Consider the following 27,104-nt stretch of genomic DNA (forward strand, 5'->3'; position numbering starts at 1 on the left):
ACAAAAAGTATTCCGGTGTGGTTTTGTGAAAACTGGGCTTAAAAATGCGCAATTCCTTAAGTATTTCTAACAATGTACAATAGTTATTCTAAACAATATGCAATAGTTATTTTAAACAATATGCACTAGTTATTTTAAACAATATGCAATAATTATTTTAAAATTTTGTTAATTGAAATTAATTAAAACTTTATTAATTATGATTAATTAAAATTATTAAATAAGTTAAAGTGGAAATTTAAATATTACAAATATTTCATAAGATTGTGATTTTAATTGGATTACATCACTGTACAAATTTAAAAGACAAACGGCATTGAAATAAATATTGGTATGTTGTTGTTTTTTCTTAAAATAATAAAACATGACCAATTTATCTGTGAATTCACTATCGGCCCAAGATTGTTCTAACGCCACATAGAAAACATCTCGGACCATATATAGGATCTGGCACGAGTTGTCATATCATACCTTATTTTATTAAACGAGTTCAGGAATTTTGTTAGTAAGAGAGCCTTTGGCGAGCTTACTAACTAATTTTCTGGACGAGTTTAATACAATATGGTATGAAATGACAACGAGTGTCAGATCTTTTTTATCACATGCTTTTAAATGAGCAAATTAAATAGACATTTATGCAAACATAATGATAAATCCCGAATGTTGTTTACATTTCGTGTCGTCATTTGTCGTTGCAACGTCATTTCAGCAAAATAACAAACTGCGATTGGTCAATCGAACAAAAATAAGCCAATAAAAACGCTTAAAAAGTTTATTACACATGTGTAAGATAACAATATTCGTAATGGTTACATTACATGGGAAACAGGGTATGGCATGCGATAAAAATTCTTAGAATACACTAAGACAACTTATCTTACATTTGAGAGAATCTAAGCATAATACACCCAAATGTATGCTATTAAATTCAGTTTTTACATTTCATCTGATTCTGTTGAATAATACAATAAAGTCATAATATGCTTTGAGCGCTGTCTCATTAAATGCTTCTCCTGCAAGTTTAAAACAACCGTTATAGACTCATGTATAACCTTAGTACGTAAAAACATGTACCATTTCAATATCGTCACTGTTGAGTGCCCATGTCTGAACCAATAGTAAGCAAAATGTGTATTCTTACACGGAAACGCATTAAAAAGTTATTTTGATTACATCTTTTGGGTGGTGATCGAATTTAAATTCACTCTTGTCCGCACGAACCTCAGACTGTTTGTCCTTCTTCCGTCCGTCCCACATTTTATTTTGGTCTTTTCCGCTTTTTGAACTCTAAAAGTATTTCAGTTATAGGGATGAAACTTTACGCTAATCCGGATATTTTTACGTACACTAATAATCGTTAAATAAAATGACAGTTAGTAGCAGCGTTTGAACTATAATATAGTCTACCTTTTGTATGCAAAAACGATTAATTTATTTCATTTAGTTTACTTTATTCCTAACAGCCTTTCTACGCTGTCAACGTTTTGGTTCAGTTCGTCGTGACCGATATAAAACTAGCATTGACCTTGTCAGTTCTATGAAACACAATCCCATTTTTCGGGTATTTATATACAGTTTGGGATTACAGAGAGAAAAATCTTGGAATAGTGATTCATGGATTTTCAATTGGAATCATTAAAATACCACGCGTTTTGTTTTGTTTGCGTCCATGGAAATGTAAACGTTTAAATACCGTGTGATATGTCATTGTATAATAGAAACATTTTATAGCTGAGATTCAGGTAAGTAATAGTTCAATGTACTTTTACAGGGACTTCTCTTTATTTTAGTTCAAATAATAATTATATTATTTTACCGTATAAAAGTTAGTATTATTGAAAAGGTGTTTGTGCATTTATATCATTATACAATAATAATAATAATAATAATAATAATAATAATAATAATAATAATAATAATAATAATTATAATAATAATAATAATAATAATAATAATAATAACAATAAGAAGAAGAAGAAGAAGAAGAAGAAGAAGAAGAAGAAGAAGAAGAAGAAGAAGAAGAATAAAATAGGTCATAAGTCTTATTACTTCCGTGCTATCATCATCATCCACTCGAACTCTCATTCTTCTCCTTACTCTTTAAATTAGACTGAATACATTTATAAAGCCGGATGATTTGACCAACAACGTGCCTTGGCATCCGCAATTATACAAGTTTCCGTTGCATAAGTAATATGCATATCTATCAATGGAAGATATTGCATGTTTAAAGTGATTTTCAAAACGTACGTCTTTTTTTCAGACCAATAACCATGGGCGCAGCATCTAGTGTTATGTCCTACAACGGGCGTGGTTGAGAAGGTGGTGTGACCTCCCGGAAAGTAGTGAAATATGGCGCGAGAGCGGTCGTCACGGTGATAAAAGTGGCTGCAGCCCTATCCACTTTTGGGTTGATTTAGCGCTGGCATCTTCAGTGCAATGCATTTTTCGATAAGGCAAAATTGAAACATGTACATAATATTGAAAACGTGTCAACATCGGCGATCTCGGAAACGTGTGAACATAAACTTACGTATTCACTATATTGCCATGCTATATACTAACGGGCAATGCGTACATAATATTACATGAAATATCAGTGGACATCGAGAGATTTTTTTGTAAGTTGTACATGAGATATGTGTTATAAACTTATCTTAATTCTACGAATTAAATATATATATATATATATTTAATTCAATCGGTTATAATTGAATTGCCTATATTTGTTTAACGTTCGAACTAGTAGATGCGTTATGTATATTGTATTTGCATGTTATGATTACTCGCATGTATATCACTTTCCTTCAAATAAACAATTTCCAATATAACCAATGGTATCCCTTTGTTTATTCAACGATAACACTATATTATTTTAGTCGGATGATCCTCAATTATAAGTACCAATTTTGCCTTTCCTCAAATAATTCTTTTTGTTATTGAATCTAGTTATGTTGATGTATAAGAAGTAACGAAAGAGTTTATTTTGGGGCATAATGTTTTTCTTTCATACTGGGAAATGATTTCTGAACGGGAAAGTATTAACACAACCTATTTGCATTAAACAATATCACTATTGTTACTTAACCGCCTGCAAATTATGATACATTTTAACGTTCAATCAATAGAAGTTTTGTTTATTATTCTATTGTAATGAATGTTTTTTTAAATCTTCACACAACTCTGTTAGTTGCATAATGAAGTAAATGAAACATAAAAATTATATACATTTATAACTTTAACATGGCGTTCATATTCAAGTCGCAATCTCCTTCATATGCATCACGCTTGACAAGGACTGCCAGTAAAACATATTCGGTCAAAATTTGTCAATCGAGGAAAGAATGATGACCACGGCTCTAAAAGTTGACCTATTACGTCAATATCAAATGGATCTACAATGTCATTAACGAGAACTGCCTTAACACTAAACATGTGGCTTTGAAATAAATTTTAGATGTAGGTTTTAATGCACGATGATCAACTGATATGTGACCTTCGTACCCCAGATTGCTCGGGCGCCGCTAAGAACAGGTCTAGAACCATAGATTCGTCGAAAATACTTAGCAAACGTATCTGAAAAGATTAAATTTCACATAATCTAAGCACAATAATCTTTATTAAAAAATATAAATTTTGATTGGTTTTGTTTAAGTTTCATAGTGTTAAACAAATAACCTTAATTATGTTTAGACATGTCATAAATACAATGCATAAAACACAGTGTATATACCGATCTTAACATTGTAAATGTAATTCAGTAAAATAGCCAATTAATTGAATACCTGTCTTCAATCGTTATACGTATCCTGTCAAAGTTTAGTATCGCTCTGTGTAACATAGGAATATTTGGTGACCCTGACATGACCGGTATCAATGAAACAAGATATCAGCAGACACGAATGTTCAATTAAATTGCGCATGTTAAAGCCACACACCTTGAAATGAAATACATTGCATAGTAAATTTAAGTATAAATAGGAAACATATTTTATGCATTCCAATTAGAATACATCTGGTTGTTACAAGGTAGAAATCCGTCTTTTTTTTGCGCTTTAAAACTGAATAATAATCGCGTTTGTCGAAATGGACGTATACGTCTAGAAATCCTACTTTCGGTTTTAAAAGCGGTACATTTTGAAAAATAATAAATTACTTGCTAACTAGGCTATAGATTTAATTATATCTATGCCAATAAGAATATATCTGGTGGTTACATGGTATAAATCCGTCTTTTTGCGCTAAATAACTTAAAAATAATCGCGTTTGTCGAAATGGACTTATACGAATAGAAATCCTACTTTCGGTTTTTAAATTTAAAAAAGTAATCAATTACTTGCTAACTATGCTCTAGATTTAATGAACATTTGCACACTTTCAAATTGCATCTATATGTTTTGATTAACATGTATTTCATTTCAAGGTGTGTGCCTTTAAATATACCGTAAAGTAAACCTAACAATCACTATCCTTATCGAATAAAATGATGGCAAAAACTATGCGAACACTCATGTTATCGTTACATCTGTTTATAACTACATGTGTACTTAAATACAAGATAAAATGTGAAACACTTCGCAATTAGAAGATAGACGGTTGATAATTTATGATATGTGCGCAATAATGTGTTAAGACGCAAATGACTGTCGGATAAATTTGCATCGTTTGCAACGTATCATCATTCATAAATAGAACAAGATCACATAATCTTTGTAGGTGTACCCAGTAAAGGTACATCATCAAAACTCACCTACACTTATATATATCATTTCATCGTTCATTCCCATTCAGCGTTTTAGGGGGTGTATCTGAAGACTTTGCACGTACATCACACGAAAGAAATCAAAATAGAAGACTGACGTTGACATATATCGTACTGTATCATATCCTTACTCAGGTTAAACATCTTTTGTTCATAATACAATGTATGCCGAATGTATTTAGGGGTATGACATGGGAGAGCATGGTTGGCAAAAGAATATGCATACTTAGGTCCATTTATTCAGAAGTTGACCATTAGAGTCCATTTACGCAAACGCTAAGAAAAATAAAAATACACTATAACAAACGAGAAAACTCCGGCAACCAAAATAGGAGGAAAAAACGTATTGTTATCTACTTACGGTATAAACGGACACAAATTATGAACGTACACTTATTCTTCTTAGATAACGGCATTGGAACAGTTAATTCAAAATAAGGGGATTTTAACCTGTTTAGCCGAACGTAACACTTTTTCCGCAGATTTAATCACGAAGACAAACGTGCGTCAATAAAATCTCAATCAAATGTATCTATACAGAAAGAAAATGAAAACAAAGAACGACAAAACGTCACGCGCGAATCGTAAAAATACACGCATTAAAAATGTTAACTAATGTCGTAAAAATCTGAAATATATTAAAAATAATAGGGAATAAATATTACAGTTATATGTACACAATGATATGATCCATCTCTCAAAAATATGAAATCATCAAGTAAGCGATTAATCGACAGAAATACTCGCACTGACAAGATAATAACAACAATTTTACAAACAAAAAATGCATCGGAATAACAATTTAGCAGACAATTTATTCTACTTAGTGCTTTGTCTGAATGCGAGAATAATCAGTTATTTCATTGTGACATCAACACAACAAATGATTTGAATGGATTTAACTGCTTTTAGAACAGTCTTCATGGGTGAATGCACTCCTAAAAAGAGAACGAATTTCCATAAACGTAAATGAACTTATTTAAAAAAGGCATTTAATTCATTGATTTTTTTCAATACGAAGGCTGTTAAACAACTAACTTCGCTATACTGAAAAACGGTAATGTCGGCCTGCTTTACTGTACCTCCACAATAAGCTCCGCGATGACATTATCAGAAAGTTATGCTTGAACACAAATCATAGAAATACAAATCACATGGTTCTATGGCATTGACTTATATGACGATATAACTGTCTAGATGTTGCAATAAGCCAGGACCGACTGTTCTTAAGGAGAACGTTTTGTGCTGAAAGTAAGCATTTATTGATTATATAATGCGATGATTGTTTTATAGACAACGGTAAAAGAACTTAACCCGTCAGCGTTGACGTCGGAATGTTGACGTCTTCCACAATAGCTCAAACAGAAATAGAAATTTACCATGGTTACCATTTACTCATGACTTCTTACGCCCGAGTTTGCCGTTTTATTTACAATGATCGAGCTGTTGTACGTCACAGCCCCGAATGTAAACTAGTTTATTCGTACAATTTCGTACCATTAAATGTTACGAGAGAAATTGCAGTTTGTAACAATTGTTTGTTGAATAATAATATTGTCTGACCTAGACCATGGTTACCCATATTGTCAGAAATGTATTATGAAAATGTGTTACTTATATATATATTAAGAAAAGCGTTTAACAATATCACAACTTAACATGCTATGTAATTATTGCTGGAGATTAATTTGACTTCGTAATCATGAAAACGAATCACCTATCGTATATATATGTAAAAGAGCTGGTGACTAATGTGTTTTGACTCGCGAACGCAGCATCTGTAACAGCGTACCGTTAAACCTTGCACTGAGAATTGTTATGGGGATGATACAGTTCTGACCGCGAGCACAGTGTGTTTCCCTGGAATCCCGCTTTTGGCAAACAAATTGTCGAAAAGATATATTACCGAAGACCGAACTGTTGTGAGTTGAGATAAGTCATTATGAGAATGTTCTCATTACCTCCCTGTGATGCTGCCAATTCAAAACAATGCACATCAATTTCATATTTAATATTCGATGTTAAATTAACAAGTTTTTCTACGAATGCATCTATCACATTATTTGATTCATTTACATGTGTTGGTAGACAGCCCAGGCCAATACAATTGTTCGTTGAATAATAATATTGTTGTCTGACCTAGACCCTGGTAACTCATATTGTCATATAATGCCTAAACATGTGCATTCTAAGTGATTCTTGAAAAACAACTGGTTTCAGTCAGCAATATGGAGATTTTTCAACACTCGGACATACGTTTTAACCACCAGCGGAAGTTAATGGACATTTATTCTAATAAAGTTTATAATTGAAAGCCATTAGAAACGTAAAGTGTGAACTGATTGGGTCATCATTTTGGCCGTTTTGACCGTTTATCGGATTTGAATACTTCAAGCTGTTTGCATGTATCTTGTGAATTTGTCTGAGCTCAAACATTGGTTTAATGTTTAGCGATTGAATATGTTACCAGGACGATTTGCATAACGCCCTAACACAGCCGAGATATTGCATCGTCCGCAACATCAGAGAGTGCAGACCGCAAATGCATTTTAAAACCGTATTACTCAGTGGGGAAACCCATTTATGACCACGCGCGTAAACATTGGCAGAGCTTTTCACAAATGTTAGGTGGTCAGTTGAGACATCGAATAAGATACCATACAATTGTTATATGTAATGTATCAATGATTTCATATTTAAGAGCGAAACATTCCAGCTTACTTGCATGGTAATTCCCCTCTGATGTCCGCAGACGTCAAAAGGTATTGGTCTATCATGGTCATGCGATGGTGCATCTGTATGCAACTTTAATAGCTTATATTAATCAGCATACTCATTGTGGACGAGCATGTCGAAGGCGCGCTGTTGTGCTTCACTCAATCTTAACGTTTTTATTTGTACTAAACTTTTTTTGTGGTTCCTATCAGGAGGAATTGGGCTATCTGTGAAAGTTGCGAGTATAGCTGGCAAATTCTGGACAATGCTCTCGATAGTTGTCGATATTTTCAACATTTAAGATGTATTACCCAACATTTCCGTCTTGACCATGTTTTTTGTTATATACTGATTATAAAATAACGTGACACAAAAGTAAACATTGAGATGATGAGTCGCATGTGGCAACTGGGGCGCAACCACGCTTATTACTCCGAAATTGTTTGTTAAGAGCACGCAAACATACTTAAAAAGGTCGCACGATTAATATTGGTTTCGATATTCGGCTCCAAAGCGCTCAAACGAAAGAGCAGCACAATTTGGAAACTGGTATCTCAAATCCATTGCAAGGAACGTATGTCTGTCGCATTATGATCGTCAGGCGCTTTGTGGTTTGTTTAAATTACCGTGATTCTGTGCGAGCATTGAGTTTTTACTCAGCGATTACACTTTTCTAACAATCCCGTTATTTTGGCCTTCACATTCATATAAATAAATAGATATTATTTTGAACAGTTTAAAGTAGTGTCTTACTGGCTCGTGCTCGTATTTTAAATATGTATATTGCGCCGTTACATGTATGCGATTGAGCAAAACGTTTAAATTTGGCTTTATGAACCGCCGTTGCGTTGCGAAGTTCGTGCATTATTCGTGCACTAACTAAAGTCTTAAATGGATAAAAAAATCCCAGATTTAGATGACCGTTGTCATACGACAGACAGATGATTTACAGACTTACCGGACGTCATTAAAATCGAAAACGCGGTACAGACGCGCATCGAACGCGCATTGCCTTTTATGTCCACACGAAACTTATGAGGTCCTATTTTTTCTAATTAGATGTGTTGTAACAGGCGCTTAAATTCGTAACTTGTTTTGTGGTAAAAAACAAACTTTAAATATAGTTTCGATTGCTAAACCTTATATAAATATTATTATGTGTGATCACAAGATCGCTTGGTAATTCCCTGCCTGTGTCTTGTTTATAGTGGCATAACTCCATTACTCCAGTCCGTAGAATTTAAGTTGATAAAAATCGACGTCAACATTCCATTTATACTCAAATAACACACACGAAATACTTAAAGTCACATTAATACTCAAAAACAAAAAATATGTAAAAAAATGTTTCGTAAAATAAAGTTAACCCATACATAATTAGTGTTCATTATAGCAAAAGCCAGAAAATCCAACGCTAGATGTGGTCTGGTAGCATAGATTTTTTTTGTGTGACAAGTTTTTACAAGCGCCGATATCTAAAAATGTACGAGCGAACGCGAGAATGGTTTGCTCGTAAATGTTCGGATATCTTCGGGCAAAATTCCAATGGAATACATTGTGAAACAAAAAAATAAAAACGAACATGTTGTATCTCGTTAAATCTATGTTACCATACAACAATTAGCATTGGCATTTTGACGTTTGAGCCTGTTTGTAATCCGTCCTTACCTATTTACCCGTTGACGGATTTTTATATGGGGCGATGTGAAGAAAGCATGAGCCAGTCACGTTGGCTCAAAATGAAATTCACCATTTCAAGGTTGAACAAATCTCCGCGGGGGATACAGTTGTTTCAAAGATTAGCCTGTTGAAATTGATGTGTTTAGTCTTGCCACGTGCAGACAGATATTCTTGTTTATGATACTGATACAAAATGCTATAAATGTAAGTGTTTAAGTATATATCTTTTTATTACATAACAGCGTCAAATAAATTTTATATGTTATGATTGTGATACGGGTTATTTATGATTAAGTAATTGTCAAAGGCCCAATCAAACGAGTATTCACGTAGTGTCATTAAGATATACTGTAACGACACGAGTGTGTTTTGCATTTCCGTAAAGTTTCATTTTGTCATATATCACCGTTTGATACAGGAATAAACAAATATTGTTTCCCTTCATGAGCATGCTTGCAAATTGATTCTTAAGTTATTCCTTATTCTTTTAATTGTATGATGTTTTGTTTCTTAATTTCAAAGGATGGTTGCAACAGAACAAATGCCTGGCCAAAACTATTCATTTACATTACATTTTCATTTGATTTTGTTATCCGGTTACTTGTTGACAACTGGTTAATATAGTACAAACATTATGATATGTAGAGTAGTGAAATGTTCTGATAATAATTTGTATGGTACTTATATAATCTTATGGAGGGGAAGGGATTATGTCCTCATGACTTAACTCGGCGGTTTGGTATGCATAGTAGCATATATACACTTTTACTAATATCGACCCGCCTGCTTGATCACTGGCCAGTGTCATATAACAGGCCCTGTGGGGAATAATTGAAACAACGGTTCCGCTAGGTCTGAACGACAACCCTAAAGTTTTTCATTGAGGGGAAACCACTGTGGGTATTCCTAATGTGTATTAATAACATAAACTGTGTATTTGTTATCGTGATTTAACAATGAATCAAGTATGAAAAATAAACTAGAAAACAAAGATACAACATAGCTAAATTTCGAATGACGTAAGGAATGTTAAACGGTTTGTATACCAGTTTGAAGACTTCTTTTATCTTAAAGGAAATAGCCTTAATTTATTCGATATAGAATTATTGATTTTCAGAACTAGAAACCACACTCCTAGATATAGCTTTTTGGTGAGGGGGTTGTCAAGAAACAGTGAATATGTTTCAATTACAAACTTAATTGGATACAATAAAATCAGAAGTTAGGGGAAGAGAAACGCATATGCTTTCCGATACTGGTACATTAAATCGCCATATTCTGCCTGCATGTATCATGTAAACGAATCAAACAATATATACGGCATAAACATGCATTTCTTTCTTTAGTTTAAACAGAAAACAAGATATAGAATAGAAACGTTGTTAAATAATTTATACAATTTATACGTTGTTGTTTTTTTACAATAAAATATACGATTTGCTTTTACTCAATTGAAAGTCATTTCGTCGACCATGGAAACATTGTTCATCACTTTTGGTTTATATTTTTTCTTAATTTAAACAATATTTTCGTTTGATATTGTTTTATAAAAACGATATAAATATTGTTTTTTTATTATAACATAGTTTCATCAGTGTTTCATCCGTTGCAAAACAATGGTTGTCCAATGTTTCATATTGTTTAGAGTTATCATGATCTTGTCCGATATATGTACCGCTACAGAAACAACAACTCTGACGCTTCCAACGTTGACAAGGCAACGCCTACCCAGACTAGCGTCACCACGGCCTTCACTCCGTAATATATAACATCCGATTCATCTCCGTCACTATCATCATCGTTATGCCGACGATGATTATGGCTGCTAGGAACGGACCCCATGACGAATTTAGACCTGCAAAATGCAAAGAGTAATTATTACTTATCCGCAACCAAAATAATCGTTTGATAACGGAGTACATATTCGGTTACTACTAGATGATTAAGAAGTAGATGTAAACAAACATGGGATACGAACAAATTACGCATTTGGTAAACATTTAGACATTTACAATAGGTAGTTCGGTTTACCAAAATGTCCTTGTACTGAAGTAAAATTGTAAGATATGTAGCATTTAATCTATGCTGACAATCATATGCGATAAATACATTTTGTGTAAACCGCACTTGAAAGCAGATATGTTATTAATGTATTAAGTACGCATACAATGCTTAAATTGTCCTTTAATACATATCAACTTATAAATCCTTAAACTGTATATTCATTCAATTGTAATACCATGTGTCACCATACAGTTAAAACTTACCTTCAAGTTCACAAAAGATAGCAGCGCTAAAAGCCAGCCAAAAGCGTCTGCATAAACTATAAGATATTAACCATTCGTTTATATAGACAACCGCCGTAGTCTACAAATACTGTTAAGGGATAACACACAATTTATATTTGAGGAAATCGTAAAGTTGTGTATACAATAAATATTCCGTTGTGTTCCCTGCGTTTCTTCTTAAATGATTGTGTGTTTGTGTTTGTAAAGTACTTATACTGCCCCCATCTATATAATCACTCAAAGAGTCGGATCCAAGATGTTTTTACAGATCATGACATAACAACGTTTATAGAACAGCATACTGATCAACTCATTCATATAAGGCGTATGTTTTGAGAAACAGCAATTTAATCGTTTAAACCACGATAAAAGGGCCAATGGAGAAATTAATGTTGTGATTGTATGATGCTGGACGGTTAAATTTTAAATAAACTTAAATGCTGTGTGAAAATAGTGAAACCAAATGTGTGGCTTTATCGTCGTTAAACCGGATAAAAAAGATTCTATATATTGCATCGGCAGTTCAAAAGCGCTGAACCCAGTTTTATTCATTGGTGATTATTTGTTAGTGTTTTTGTCCTGCATTGTATTGTATTGGTACATGTAACCTGCATTAAATAAATGATCTTGAAGTCATAATCAGATTTATCTTCTGCTTGTGTATACAACGTTTTACTTTCTCTTAGTAGTTATATTTTTTGTATTCGATTGTCATGTTGTAGTTTTTCATATGAAAAACTGCCTTGAACATTTCAGAACTAAACATATTAGGAACTGTAGTGTAAAATATACTAAAAGTTTATTTGATATTGTTATTTACGGTGCTGGTAATTTTACAGTCTTTCTTTGTCGACGGGACAATAAAGTCTACACATCATATTACTTCAACCAAGTCATCGGTTTTGCCACCAACGAACAATGCGATGTGTCATTTCGGATTATCGATAAAGGTTTCTTTTGTTAACTTACTCGTGCTGGAATTCCAAAAATGACAAAACGGTGTTTTTTCTGGCGTCCATGGATTCGAAAATGTATGTTTACCAGGTTCATTTCCCTGAAGTTTACAATAAGAATTTACTACTCAGATGCAAGTTAGTAATATTGTGGAGCAAATGTAACAAATTTTTCCGAACTCGATTGTTCATAATGTGAATCAACACTAATGCAGAATTTATGATTCTACGGACATTATTGTGAAGATGAATTACTATATATGTGTGTTATTGAGTTTTTCCGAATTATATTCTTTAAAAATGGTTTAATTTCTCTCCAGGTTAATGTGTACAATACCAATATACCTATATTAAATCTCAATACCATCAACATCTAACTACTTGCATTAACCAAACACATGCGTAAATTATTAAAGCATAGTCCCAAACAAGAAGCGAAATACGCAATCGTATCCAGGTGTATATTTCAAAGGATTTAAGGGTGATAAAACATTAATAAACGTTGAGATATCAAATAATATTTCCAGCGACATGTTTATTGTATTCAGTTAAACTAATCAACTCTGAGATAAAACTTGCTTTCGCTTTGCATATTTTCGCCCATGTTGTAATATGTTTTTTTGTACAATTGTTAATATAATATAATTTACGATGCGCAAACATTGACGTCATGCCATGTTTCACCAGCGTAGCCTAAGACCAGCCTTTGCAATTGCACACACTTGTCAGGAGCTATCCTATCCGCTCCTATCTGGAGCTACACTGTTAGGATATTTCATACGGCCCACTTTTGGCCGACTCGGACTTTATCGTTATTATTTCATATGCGGCCCTTGCTGAACATGTGTGCAGTTTGGTCACCAGGTACGCTCTCCACTTTGTGGAGCACATAGTTGCATTTAGGACCCCGTTAATTTCAAACACACACTAGGTGGGAATAGTCACTTTAACATTGTTCAACTATTCGAATCACATGCCAGAAGTTTAACCAATCTTTAATGCGATCAATGAAGGACGTTGCAATTCAATGAAATAAACAACGCTATTGTTTAAACAAACATTTGTTTAAGTTTTGGCAGAAACATGGTAAGATCGTTTATTTGTAGTTTATTTAAGAAGACAATACAATTTTCATAGAACAAATATTCATGAAATGTTTTTGGAATTCCTTCAATGACCACACTGCTTGAAGAAATTGGGACCTTACGTTATAAATATCCGGACCATCTTCATTAGGCATCAGCGGAAATAACGTCTAAAATTCAACGTAAGAACTTAATGTATTTTTTTATTTATTTATTTATGTATTTATATATTTATTTATTTATTCATTTTTTATTTTTTTATTTTTTATTTTTATTTATCTATGCATTTATTTATTTTATTTTTCTTATTTATGTATTTATTTATGTATTTATAAAACTATTTATCTATTTTTGCAAGGTGGTACAGGTGGAAATCAGGAATATTCATATTGAGTGGACGTCTGGACTACCCAAAAGCTACGAAGTGCTTAAGGCAGACCTCGGCACTAAACGCATTGAACAAATTGATATGGCTGGACGTCAGGGCTACCGAAATTGGCAATATGGTATGGATGGAGGTCAGGACTACAACCATTGGGAGGGCGGTGGTACAGGTGGACGTCATGATTACCACTATTTGCAAGGTGGTATGGGTGCACGTCATAACAACCCGAATTGGCAAGATTTTGGTACAGGTGGACGTCAGTACTATTCGAATGGGTACGGGGTTATGGACGGACGTCATAACTATACACGTCAAGAAAAGGGTGGGGGAACATGCGAACGTATCGTTCGAAAAGCGGTGCGAATAGGCAAACAGGTCTGTTCAGCCCTCGGTGAGATTTCCGACATAACAGATTTCCTCGCAGACATAGACATTTTTTAGAGGACAATGCACGAAAACGTACAAATAACATAGAAAATGTATGTTTAACTTGTATATTCGTATAGCGTGATGAAGAACATTAACTAAAAGTTATGATAAAGTATAAGCTAACTTATTTTTCTACAAAACATAATCGTTTGTGTTTACAATTACTCGTAGACCGAGAGTTCCATCCCAATTCGAGATTAGATTTGTAAGAAACATATCCTTTGTTTGTTTTTATATTAATTTGTCATATATTGAATGCACTCGACAAACGATTGTATAGTATTTATAGCATTGATGGCCTTTTCAATGCAGAGATAAAACACATACAATTATTATGTAGGTAATTAGCATATTTTGCCATAATGTCGAAATAAAAAGACTTTAGACTTTTGCTTATAAATCGTCTTTAATATTACATTATTACGAAGACCCTCTTCTCTCGAGCACTTTAATATCATCCTACACCATGTGCTGAAATTGCACGAGGATTATCACTTTAAAGAAATGTTCAAACTTAATCTACTTGCGTGTCATTTTATTAAAAAAAAAAACGAACAATGACAATAAAAGTAAAAGCGACGAGACAATTAAATTAATAATTTATGACATAATTAACTTACATTTTAAAAAAAATATTTGAGTGCAAAATGAGTTGTCAGCGAAACGAAGAGTTGTGACGGTCGTGCAACAATATTGCAATTATACCCTTAGTGCACTACTGCTAATTTTATATTTTGTTTTTAGTAAATGCAAAACAAAGCTTTGAAAATATTATTTTTTTATGTGAAATATGTTGTCAATTGAAAGATGTATTTTAACCGAAGTACAATTGTATTGATACAATACTATTGTAACTGTCCGTTTATGTTTTTCAGTACATATTTTACACGACATCGATAAATAGTAAAACACTATGAATACTTAACACACGACTACACATTCGTGGATCGCGGGATTAAGTCCTGGGTCCCGTTGCACTTAGCTATTACGCATCTATTTGACTTCCGCACATCATCATCATCATCATGCAGTTCTTATTGCTGAGAATACTATGGTGTTACTGTAATCGGATATACACAACTGCCAGTAAATATTATGCGTAAAAATATTTGCAGCACTTTTTGGTGAGAAAAGAAATGTTACAATGGCAACGCAAAGTTTGAAATTCATGTTTTTAGGTATAGGTAAATATCAAGTGAACAAACCCTATCATTAACAAGAAATGTCTTCAAAACGATAAACGGTGCTGAAATTAATATTAAGATTTTGTTTTGTCCTAAAATAATGCACCATGACAAATTGATCAGTAACTTTCGGACCCCAGATTGTTCGGTCGTCACTAAGGAAACGTTTCAGACCCCAGATTCTTCAAACACATTAAGAAAACATGTGAGAACCTTATTAAATATGATAGAATTACAATGTAAGAAAATTAAATGTGAGTAATTCAGGAAAACAAAATTTAAAATTAATTAATATTGATTAAATTTTATAAAATGCATCGTTTAGTAAAGGAGAAATTAATAAATAAACTATGATTGTAAACACCATAAAAGCTACAATTGGTTAGTTGATTAATATTATGTATAATTTATTATGAATCGCAATTGCTACTGGTTTATTCTAGCATTTCAACAATCGAACTTGAACCTTAAATTGAACCTATACTCGCTGTAGAGCGGTAATTTATCCCATTTTCACCGCGACATTGACGGTATAACACGTTGTGGAATATACTTGCTGGTATTCAACACTGTGGAATATACCTGTCGCGTGCACGGACTACTTTTTAAATGACGTCATGCGATATGCGCTAAAATTAGGTCGATATTGTTTGGTTCATTGATCGAATTTTAAGGTCACCCATTAGAAAAAAATGTGCATATTTTGCAGAAAAATATATATAGGACATATTCACCAAAGAAATGTTGAAATAAAATATAAAATTACACGATTTTTGTTTTGTTATTTTTTTATTTATATTTACTTTACCACTGAATGATTTTTCATAAGAAACAAAGTCGACAAAACTTAAGCTTCAAAATTATACGACCTTCAACCTTTAAATCTAGTCATATGACATAATTTTTCGCCATCCGAAAAATGAATCAGCTGATTGATGGCGTCATAAAATTACATACTTATTGCGTCATTTTCCCCATTTTTTTGACGATTTATTATAAACGTGACTTATTTCACATGTTTTCTACATGTACTGTATGTCGACATATATGAATTGTCAATTGATCACATTTTCCTTATTTCGTGTAATGTGCATTGTTTATAACCAAAGCATATACTTTTGACATTTAACTTAAATATTAAGAATGTTCAACAAGCCATACACATATCGCACAGTTCATGAATAATCTGCTATGTTTGCTTTCCTATTTAATTCACGTTAGGCATAGAGCTGTGTAAAGTATAAGATGGTAAAAATAGCACCACACTGGAATTGGGAACGTCCCATTTTGTACACGGGTATTTTCTACTCATTTATCTGTTGTGTACTGGAATGTTTTCCATTCTTTGTGTATTTATATATTAGATTATTTTCTCGTACAATAAGGGCATTTACCATAGATAAATAAAACATTAGGCAAGTTTAAACATAATTATGTTTGTATACAGAAATCTGCAAATGCAACCGAGTTTACCAACGGCTATTATTAGATAAACTGTCCCGGTTCATTTGAACAGCAGTAATGTAGAGTACATGACGTAGCGTGTGACGAAGAAGAAAGTTTATCGCGTTCATAAACTCATTTGAATAAAGTGATAGAATGGCATAAGGGTCTTTATTTGACTATGCTAAAATAATTATTAAAGACCCTAGATGCCAAATCGTCAATTATTGAGTTAAATGGATTATTAGATGGATTTTAAAGGATAATTAAAGGTAAGATACTAGTTCTTACATGTTTTGATTTTTGTTTGTACTTTTGTCGTTCCCTGTTCTCGGGGAAATGATTTTAACATGGGCGCCATTGATGCATCGGATCACACACGGCATACCCATAACATTATATAAAAAACACGTTCTGCGCGTCCTTAAATTCGTCGTCCGAAGTCGGAAAACGCATTGCCCTGTATATTTTGTCAAATAAAGTGTTAGTCGCTGCAATTGTCTGTTTACTCGTTAAAATTGTCAAGGTCTTCGATAGCTAAAGAAACTTCAGCGTACAGTTTATTTAGTATTGACAGACCTGTACAAAGTCGCGCCAGTCAAAAATCATAAAAAGCGACATTTAAAGTTATGGTAGCCAGAACTAGGTCGTCGATGGTGTACATGTATGTTGACATCGACAGCATTTTGTCAGGAGTAATGGCCGCCATATTGGATTTTGATCATTTTCTTTCGAAAATAAAATAAATTATAGATAGTAAAGTAAAATCTTCTTTTCGCGGTCGTAATGTGTTAAAATTCGCATACTGCGTAAAATTGAATGTAGGCATATGGTGATATTTTTACTTGTTTTACAGTTTGTGTGTGAATTTTTTAAAGACTATTTTGCGTACCAGAACAAATACATATATATCACTACGCATGGTTACATTTGTTAGATTTTAAGCGCTTTTATGACTGAATTAAAATTATTGTTAAGGTTATTAGATCTATTTATGTTAGATGTCACGTTGAAAAAATCAAATGGGATAAATAGAATACTAGGATTAGCGTTGAATACAGAGAAGTTTATGTTGCGAGGCTTAGAACGCCGGAAGCGCTCGCCTTGCTCGAACACCGAAAGCGCTCGCCAAGGCTCGCGCTTCCGGCGTTCTAAGCCTCGCAACATAAACTTCTCTGTATTCAACGCCAACCTAGTTTTCTCTATGTACACATTCATTATATGGTGCAGTGTTCTGCGAAAACTGGGATTATGCATGTGCGTAAAGTGTCATCCCAGATTAGCCTGTGCAGTCCGCACAGGCAAATCAGGAACAACACTTTCCGCCAAAACTGGCTTTATGCAAAGAAGAGACTTTCTGTAAATGAAAAAATACGGAATCCGGATAGTGCCATCTATAATCTCGCACTTCTTTCATCAAGGGCGACACTAGACACACGAAGCGATACTTGATATTTTTCTTTACAGTCGCGGCGACGCACGATATTTTTCTTGACAGTCGCGGCGACGCACGATATTTTATTTTTCAAATATCGCCCATATTATCCGAACCTCGTGTTCGCGGTCTAATTTCAGACCGCGACACTAGACACTCGAAGCGATACTCGATATTTTGCGCGACAGTCGCGTCGACGCACGATATTTGTATTGTTCAAATATCCCTGTCAACTGTCAGGTTTTCAAAAAAAAATCAGGAGAGACAAAAAGGGGATATATTCACGTCATCAAGCATGTGCATTATGTCGTATGTATGTATCTTTTGATATAATATTATTTTATAATAATGTTTACTTCTGATCAGCAATTTAAATGTATATGATTATTATGGCAAGCTATTCGCTTCTTATACTTCAATCGGGCCATAAATAAATATTTAATATTACATAAATATTTTATATAAACGTATATTTGATGATAGGAAAATCGCTTGGAATAACGATTTTGAATATAAGACTGAGTTCCCAATGTTAAGTTATTAGTTGTTTATTTAAATCATATTTGACATTCACAAAAGTAACAGTGTGAACTGTACCTGAATAAGCCAATATGAATATTATAAAATTGTTGTTTGCATTATATGTAGTTTTATTTATGCCGATAATTTTTTTTAAAGCATTATAAAAGGTATTTAAAAGGTAAAACAATACCAGCAACAAAAATACTGTCTAATAAATGTATCAATAGACTGGACATTAATGTTGCTCGTCACAAATCTGGATAACCTATAAATGATAATTACACATGTATTGACAAGAAATCGTCTGGTTTCATATTGATGTCTTACTTTAAGTTTAAAATAAATCTACATTATCTATAAATCTGCAATTCTATTGGAAGTGATACAGATTATAATGCTATATTATCTTTAAATTGATACAAAGTTTACTCCATTGTTCAAATTACTGAATAGTTTTAAACATATACCCTTGTCAATATATATCAAAATTATTATAAAAATAAATTTATATAGAATAATATTTTATAAGTGTGTCGATGGCAGCAATATTAATAATAAATAGTTAAAAATTACTTTAACACCGTTTAAAAAAACTGACAGTGGACAGGCGATATTATTACAGCGATATTTGAACAGTACAAATATCTTGCGTCGCCGCGACTGTCGCGCAAACTATCGAGTATCGCTTCGTGTGTTTAGTGTCGCGGTCTGAAATTATACCGCGATACACGAGATTCGGATAATATGGGCGATATTTGAAAAATAAAATATCGTGCGTCGCCGCGACTGTCAAGAAAAATATCCTGCGTCGCCGCGGCTGTCAAGAAAAATATTAAGTATCGCTTCTTGTGTCTAGTGTCGCCCTTGATGAAAGAAGTGCGCGATTATAGATGGCATCATCCGGATTCCGTAAAAAATATCATAAAAGCGGAAATTGTCGACCCTGATTAGCCTGTGCGAACTGCACAGGCTTATCTGGAACGACACTTTACGCACATTCATTTAATCCCCTTTTCATAGAACACGGTCCGTATAGTTGTGGTACAATAAGGAAGTAGGTCATATAGCTGAACAATCCTATCTTGTTACTGTTATCGGATATACAAGATCAAGTGTAAAAGATGCTTTAAGTCAATTATTATCTTTTGGATTTCAATAGGTTTTGTGATAAAAGAATAAATTCTCATCGATAAACATGAGGAATGTCAAAATAACATCCAATCAATAAAGAGAACGGGAAGGAAAATATTTAGTTTTCAAAGAATGTGTTTAAGATCGCCGTGGCGTAGTGGATGCGGTGTCCGCCTAGCGATCGGGAGGTCACGGTTCGATCCCAACTGTGGGAGCGTTCTTTAGATCTCCCCCATAGACACCGTGGAAACGGACTCGAGAGCATTTCATATAAGCTTAGGCTTGTTATGCAATCGAGCTTAAATAAATAGGTTTAAAAAAAGAATGTGTTTCAGTTAGTAATATACTTTGATTTCGAGAAGAACTAATACGAACTGAACACAACAACTCTATGATGAAAAATTCACGTTCAAATTAGAACCAATCAAAAAGACTTAACCTATACATAGAAATCTGAACCATTTTCGAAGTGGGTTTTGCGTAAGTGCGGACTAATGAAAAAATGAGGACTTTAATTCATGTCATGATTGTATTTGAAGCATTTTATTACATCATTTTCAAACATAGCCATAAAACCTGTAGACGCTTCGATAGCTGCAAACAATTATTGTATGGGTTATATTATGTTATATCACATCCTAATATAATATTGTATTAATAATCATGGGGAGAAAAACAAACAACTATTAGATTACACGTACTTTTGTATTGACTTATTTTCACGAACTATACAATTTTCATCCCATATTTATACCGACATTGACGGTATAGCTACTCATGGAATAAACTAACCTGTATCCCACCTTGTTGAATATACCTGTCGTGTGCACGGACTACTTTTTATTCTACCACTGAATGATTTTTCATTACAAATCTCTAGAGTCGAGAAAACCTTAGCTTTTAATTATACGATCATCAATCTTTAGATCTAGTCAAGGACATAATTTTTCGCCATTTGTACAATGAATCAGCTGATCGATGGCGTCATAAAATGACATACTTATTGCGTCATTTCCCAAAAATATGTGATGTCATCTTTTGGTGAACACAAAACTAGTATGCGATGTCTGGGAATAAAACATTGAAGACGAGCATTTTTTCGTGTAATTATGAAAAAGTGCATATTCTATGGACTTCTTACATCGGATGGAACCAGTGAGACGAAGGATTTAGATCTACATGTAGATCTAGCTTATTCGTGTTAACTATTGATGTTCAGAATGTGCGTGCCTATTTGGATGTGAAATTGTGTGTGTAGAACATATTGATAGGTGTGTATTTTGGTTCAGTAGTCTATTCGAATTGTTTTGCTTTTGGATTTAAGTTAACGTAAGGGTTTTTCCTTTGATTAATAAACTTTGTCTTTAGTATTTTATCAAAGAAAGTCTATTCAGTAAGAATAACCCGTTTGCAACAAGTGTTTCAAAGTTTAATATAATTATGACGGATTATCTTGTGTTGGGTCACAAACTACCGGATGTGAAGGCTAGATCTAGACGCCATCAAAATCTGCCGCGTCCATGACAAAATAAGGCGAGTATAGTTTTTTTATAATTTATGTTTAGAACGACTCTGTGTGTAAATCTACATTTACATATCTGTTGACATCGACATCATTTTGCCAGGAGCAATCGTCGCCATATTGGATTTTGATCATTTTCTTTGAAAATAAAATGAATTATATTAAAGTAAAATATTTTGGCGGTCGTAATGTGTTACAATTTGCATGCTGCGTATAATTGAACCGAGGCATGTGGTGACATTTGTTCTCGTTTTACAGTTTTTGTTTGAAATTTTTAAGACTATTTTGCGTACCAGAACAAATACATTAGAACTATAACACTACGCATGGTTACATTCGGTAGATTTAAAGCGCTTTTAAGAATGAATTAAAATTATTGTTAAGATTATTAGATCAATTTATGTTAAATATCACGATACAAAAAAAATCAAATGGGATAAATAAAAAACTATGATTAGCGTTGAATACAGAGAAGTTTATGTTGCGAAAGCGCTCGCTAAGGCTCGCGCTCCCTGCGTTCTAAGCCTCGCAACATAAACTTCTCTGTATTGAACGCTAACCAAGTATCGGTCTTCTTAGTTGGTTTCTTTTAAAATACAAGTCGGTACCTATAAACACACACAAAACAATTTTCTTAAATATCGACATTTCCGATACCCTGTTGACTGATATGAACATTAATCACTTTTCAATTTTTTAAGAGGACATGTCTATATTAATCAAATTAAAAGCATATACAATATCAAATATACAATTATTATTTCGTTGATAAATACTCAACCATGAGTATCGTTCAAAATAACAAATATCAAAAATTATTTCAAAATAAACGATTTATAACTTAATAATACGGCACAAATTTAAGTGAAAACGTCATTCATTTTAATTAGACACATACATGTTAATAATTTATAAGACTACCGATAAGACTTTATCGGAAAATATGTGCAGCACATTTATTTTTCAAACAAGATAGAAAGGATGATCATGCCAACTCAGAGTTGATATATATATTTCTTGGGTATTAGGTCAATATGAAAAGAACAAAAACTGTATTATTAACAAGACAAATCTTCGGAAAAGACAAACGGCGTTGAAATAAATATTACGGTGTCGGTTTTTGTTCTAAAACAATGAAAGATGGCCAATTTATCTGTTTAATGACTCTTGAACCCAGATTGGTCGGTCGCAACTTACAAATCATAGAGCACAATACATCGTTGAAATACAATAAGAAAACTTATCTGAAATTAGAGAGAATCTAAGCACAAAATACACCTAAATGTATGTAATTCATTAAAACAAAATTTAAAACGAATTTATCGAGAAAATTAATTTCAAAAACAGCAAAACGTAGACATTTTATCTTAAAATGTATACTGCACTTATTGGTTGAACAGTTTATTTATTCGCGTAATCAGCCATACCTGCGTTTTGCAAAATACACTCATATAATCAATACATATGCATCGTGAGATGAAGTTTGGCTATTCAAAGAATCAGCGTTTGCATATCTGACTTTAAGTATGGCAAAAATATGTGAAAGTAAATCGTAGCATACAAATACTGTCGATAGAGGATATAAATAAAACAAAAAAAGCAAAATAAAGAAGCGAATATCACACAAACAATTATACATAATGTGAACAAATTTTGAACAACAAGGAAGCAGCAGAGAATAAATGATTTATTTTCGTTTAACATTACAAAATGGATAGATGTCAATACTTTAAGGATATGTTTTACAGACTTTGATGCCATGTATTTCAAAATAAGTCTAGGTGTTAAATGACAGCCTTATGTTGTATTTTGACCTCAGATCACTATACATACGACAAATAAATAGACAATGAAATTCAGATACAATCCTACTAGTAGGGCACACTTTACACTCACAATCATTGATGATAGTATTATGAAATCGTCATATTTTTATGTTTCTAAATGACTCGAAAACAATCGTTGTCTACTCAATGCAATGGCTGCTTTTCATTATCAATACAATTCAAGTAGATTTCTAAACAAACTTCTTCATAAAATGACATTTAATTTAACTATGAGATTGTTCACATTTAACAAAGTTTGAATATAAACATCACGGACCAACACAGTTTACTATCAGTACTTATGAAGCATCATCAGTAGTTAATGCATTAAATACGTAATTTATCAAGGTATTCTGTAATCTCTTGATTTTACAGCAATAGTTAAGGTAATTGTTTTGCAAATGAAAGGCAATTGGAAGCGGCCAAGTTCACTAAATGCAGCAGCATTTTTTAAATGTTTGTTTGCGAAACACAGCTTTTTTGCTTGGAGAATTTTTTGTATAATATAGCAACCTCGGTGTAACGTAAATTCCCTAGAAATCGCAGCCAGACGCGAGATTTGGTGTTACCATTTAGTCGAAAAGTTACAATTTAGTTTTAATATTTCATTTGATTCTGTTGAATAATTAAATAATGTGATTGCATGCTTTGCGAGCCTGCTCATTAATTGTTTAACATGCTCATTCAAGTGAACCGTTATAGCAACGTGTAACATATAGTCACGTGAAAACATAAACAATCTCAAAATGTCACGGTTGAGTTCCCATGTGTGAATTAGTATTAAGCAAATAGCGAGTATAAGTCAAATGTTAGGTTAACGTTTACTGATCGAAGCGCAGATAAAACAACAGTTATATGGATACCATTTTATCACTGGTGGGCGCATTTATATTCACTCTTGTTCGTGAGAACTTTCGACCGTCCGTTCTTCATCTGTTTGTCCCACTTTTTATTTTGGTCCGTTTCGTTGTGTTGGGCGTACCTATAAGCGTATTAAAGCTATAGGGATAAACCTGTGCGCATCTCCGGATATTTTTGCATATTGCTATGAACCTATGTCAATGCTTATTAACACTTTGGTGTACAATGTACATTGGGTTCAAATGTCAATGTCATAATAAATCATTGTTTAGTTTATAATTATTAAATGCCATAGTATCATAATCAATATATAAATATATTGATAAGTTCTATGCATATTATTAATTAATTCATCATATAATAATAATTACCTTTGTCATAAAATACATTTAACTCTCAAGTATTTCGCGGTATTTTCTCGTTTCCGCCATCTTGAATGTTTATTATTATATGACGTCATTCATTGAAATTGTGCTAAATCATATGTCATTCATTGAATCGTGCGTATGACGTCATCTTACTACGAGTATAAATAGGGCCAAACTTCTGTTTGGATTTAGTTCCGTTTTGGCACTCATAGTGGAAATGAATGGATAACGAGGTTAGACGACTAGATTTATCTTTTAGGATTAGATAATGAATAATCTCAGATATGAAACTTGAGAAATTATTTTTTATGTAAATAAAAACGATATTTAACTTATGCAGTCTTTTATTTACTTTACTCAGTAGGATAATTTGTGATGTTGACACCGTCTGGCGGCCACCAGACGGACCGGTATTAAAATATAATAATTATGTGTTAAAGGCAATGACAGTTAGCAGCAGTGTTCATATATAATATTTTAATTTTAAATTTTGTCTGCAAAAAAGCGATTAATTCAATCGATTTAGTTTTCGTTCTTCCTAACAGCCTTACTACGCTGCAACGTTTTTGGTTTAGTTCGTCGTGATCGATTTAACACTAGTATGCTATGAAACACAATCCCATTTTTTATCTTGGGGTATTTATATACAGTTTGGGATTACAAAGCGAGACATCTTGGAATAGTGATTCATGGATTTTCGACTGGGATAATTTTAATACCACGCGTTTGTTTTGTTTGCGTCCATGGGGATGTAAACGTATATATACCGTATGATATTTCCTTGCATGAACAATACATTTTAAGGCTTAGATTCAAGTAAGTTATATGGTTATTAACTTTTACAGGTATTTGTCATTATGATGATAATAAAAAAAACTATTTTATACGTACCCTGATATGATTATATTGAATAATAGTTGTAATAATTGTTATTACTACCGTGTTTGTATAATTACTATTTTTAATTAGGAATCTAAATTATGATTCTAAATTATTGGAATAATATACTTGAAAAGTAGGTTACATTTAATAACCTATAATCACATCTGGACAATCATGGTAATCATCATCCTTATCATCATCATATGCAGCAGCATCGACAACAGCAGCAGCAAGTGTGACCACATCAACATCATCAACATCATTATGATCATCATTATGTTCTGCATCATCATGATCATCATAATCATCATCACAAAAGCTCATTCTTCCTCTTGCTCTTTGTAGTAAGCGTAAATTCATTTATACACCATTGCACTTTATTCGCACGTATAAAAGTTTCCATTTCATAAACAATATGTCTATTAAAAAATATAACCTGTTCAAATAATTTGATATCAATTTCAAAACTAAAACTAATGTCTTATTTGCAGACAATTAACCATGGGCTCCGCATCTAGTGTTATGTCTTACAACGCACCAAAAAGGGACGGAGTGTCCGCCCGGAAGGTAGTGAAATATGGTGCCAAGGCGGTCGTCACAGTGATTCAAGTTGCTGCGGCACTGTCCGAGTGGGGGCTGATTTAGCGAAGGCTGCTTACTTCAGCGCTAAACATCTTCGAAAACGACTATTAAGACAATAGATATACGCAAATGAACCATATATTGAAAATATGTCAACATCAGCGATCTTGGACTTGTGTGAACATTAACTTCATTTTTTACTTTATAGTCATGTAATATACTTACTGGTAATGTTTAGGCAACATAGCATGAACTTTTAGTCGACATGGCGTGATGTTTTTTCCGTTTATGATAAGGCTTGTTTTATACAAATAACAGCATTTCTTGGATTTAAAATGACAGTATATTTTCAAAATAAATTCGTTCTAAATATAATTGCCTGGTTTGGTCTAATGTTTGATCTTTTAGCTGCGTTGTTTATATCTTTATTTATGTTTTAATATTACTGACCTGTACGTCAGTTTTCTGCTTATAAATATTCCCTGTAAATAATACCGGTTACGCAAAGTTTGTTTGCTAAAATAATGCACAATAGCCATTTGATCAGTGACCCCTGATTGATCGGTCGCCACTAACAAACCTTCGCGGATTATTGATTCTTTAAACACACTACAAAAACTTATCTGACTCAGATCAAATTGGACACAATCTAAGCAATATAAACCTTAATAAGAGGATAAGAGGTATTCAAGGAAACACAATTTACAATTTATACTTGATTAAACTTTTAAAATTTGTATCGTATAGTTAAAGAGACATTGGGTAAAACTATGATTGTAAACGCAATACATTCTATAATTAGTTAGTAGCTTAAGCATATGTATAACGTTTTGTAAACCACTGATTGCTCCTATTATATTCTGAATGTTTGGATCAGCAAACGTTAATCTAACATTTGAATCATACACGCTTTAACGATATGTATATATGCCTTATGAGATAATGTACATTAAAGAGGTAGTGAAGATTGCTGACTAAACTATTGTTCAATTAAGTTTATCAAATGCTATGCTCAGCTGTTTAGAACAGTATCATACTATTCCAAAGCTAA

The 27,104-nt window shown here is 33.0% G+C and overlaps 2 long non-coding RNA genes across 2 annotated transcripts; one reads left to right on the top strand and one right to left on the bottom strand.

Moving 5' to 3' along the window:
* Positions 1-300: 300 nt before the first annotated feature.
* Positions 301-3,866, bottom strand: LOC127854126 (uncharacterized). The gene is made up of 3 exons (XR_008036931.1): positions 3,786-3,866; positions 2,251-2,429; positions 301-1,287 (listed from the first exon to the last, which is right to left on the bottom strand). It is a non-coding gene; the product is annotated as an uncharacterized LOC127854126 (long non-coding RNA).
* Positions 3,867-25,198: 21,332 nt separating this feature from the next.
* LOC127853897 (uncharacterized) lies at positions 25,199-26,428 on the top strand. Its single transcript, XR_008036789.1, has 2 exons — positions 25,199-25,405; positions 25,963-26,428. It is a non-coding gene; the product is annotated as an uncharacterized LOC127853897 (long non-coding RNA).
* The last annotated feature ends 676 nt before the right edge of the window (positions 26,429-27,104 follow it).

This window comes from Dreissena polymorpha, chromosome 12 (assembly GCF_020536995.1).
Source record: "Dreissena polymorpha isolate Duluth1 chromosome 12, UMN_Dpol_1.0, whole genome shotgun sequence".
Taxonomy (NCBI): Eukaryota; Metazoa; Mollusca; class Bivalvia; order Myida; family Dreissenidae; genus Dreissena; species Dreissena polymorpha.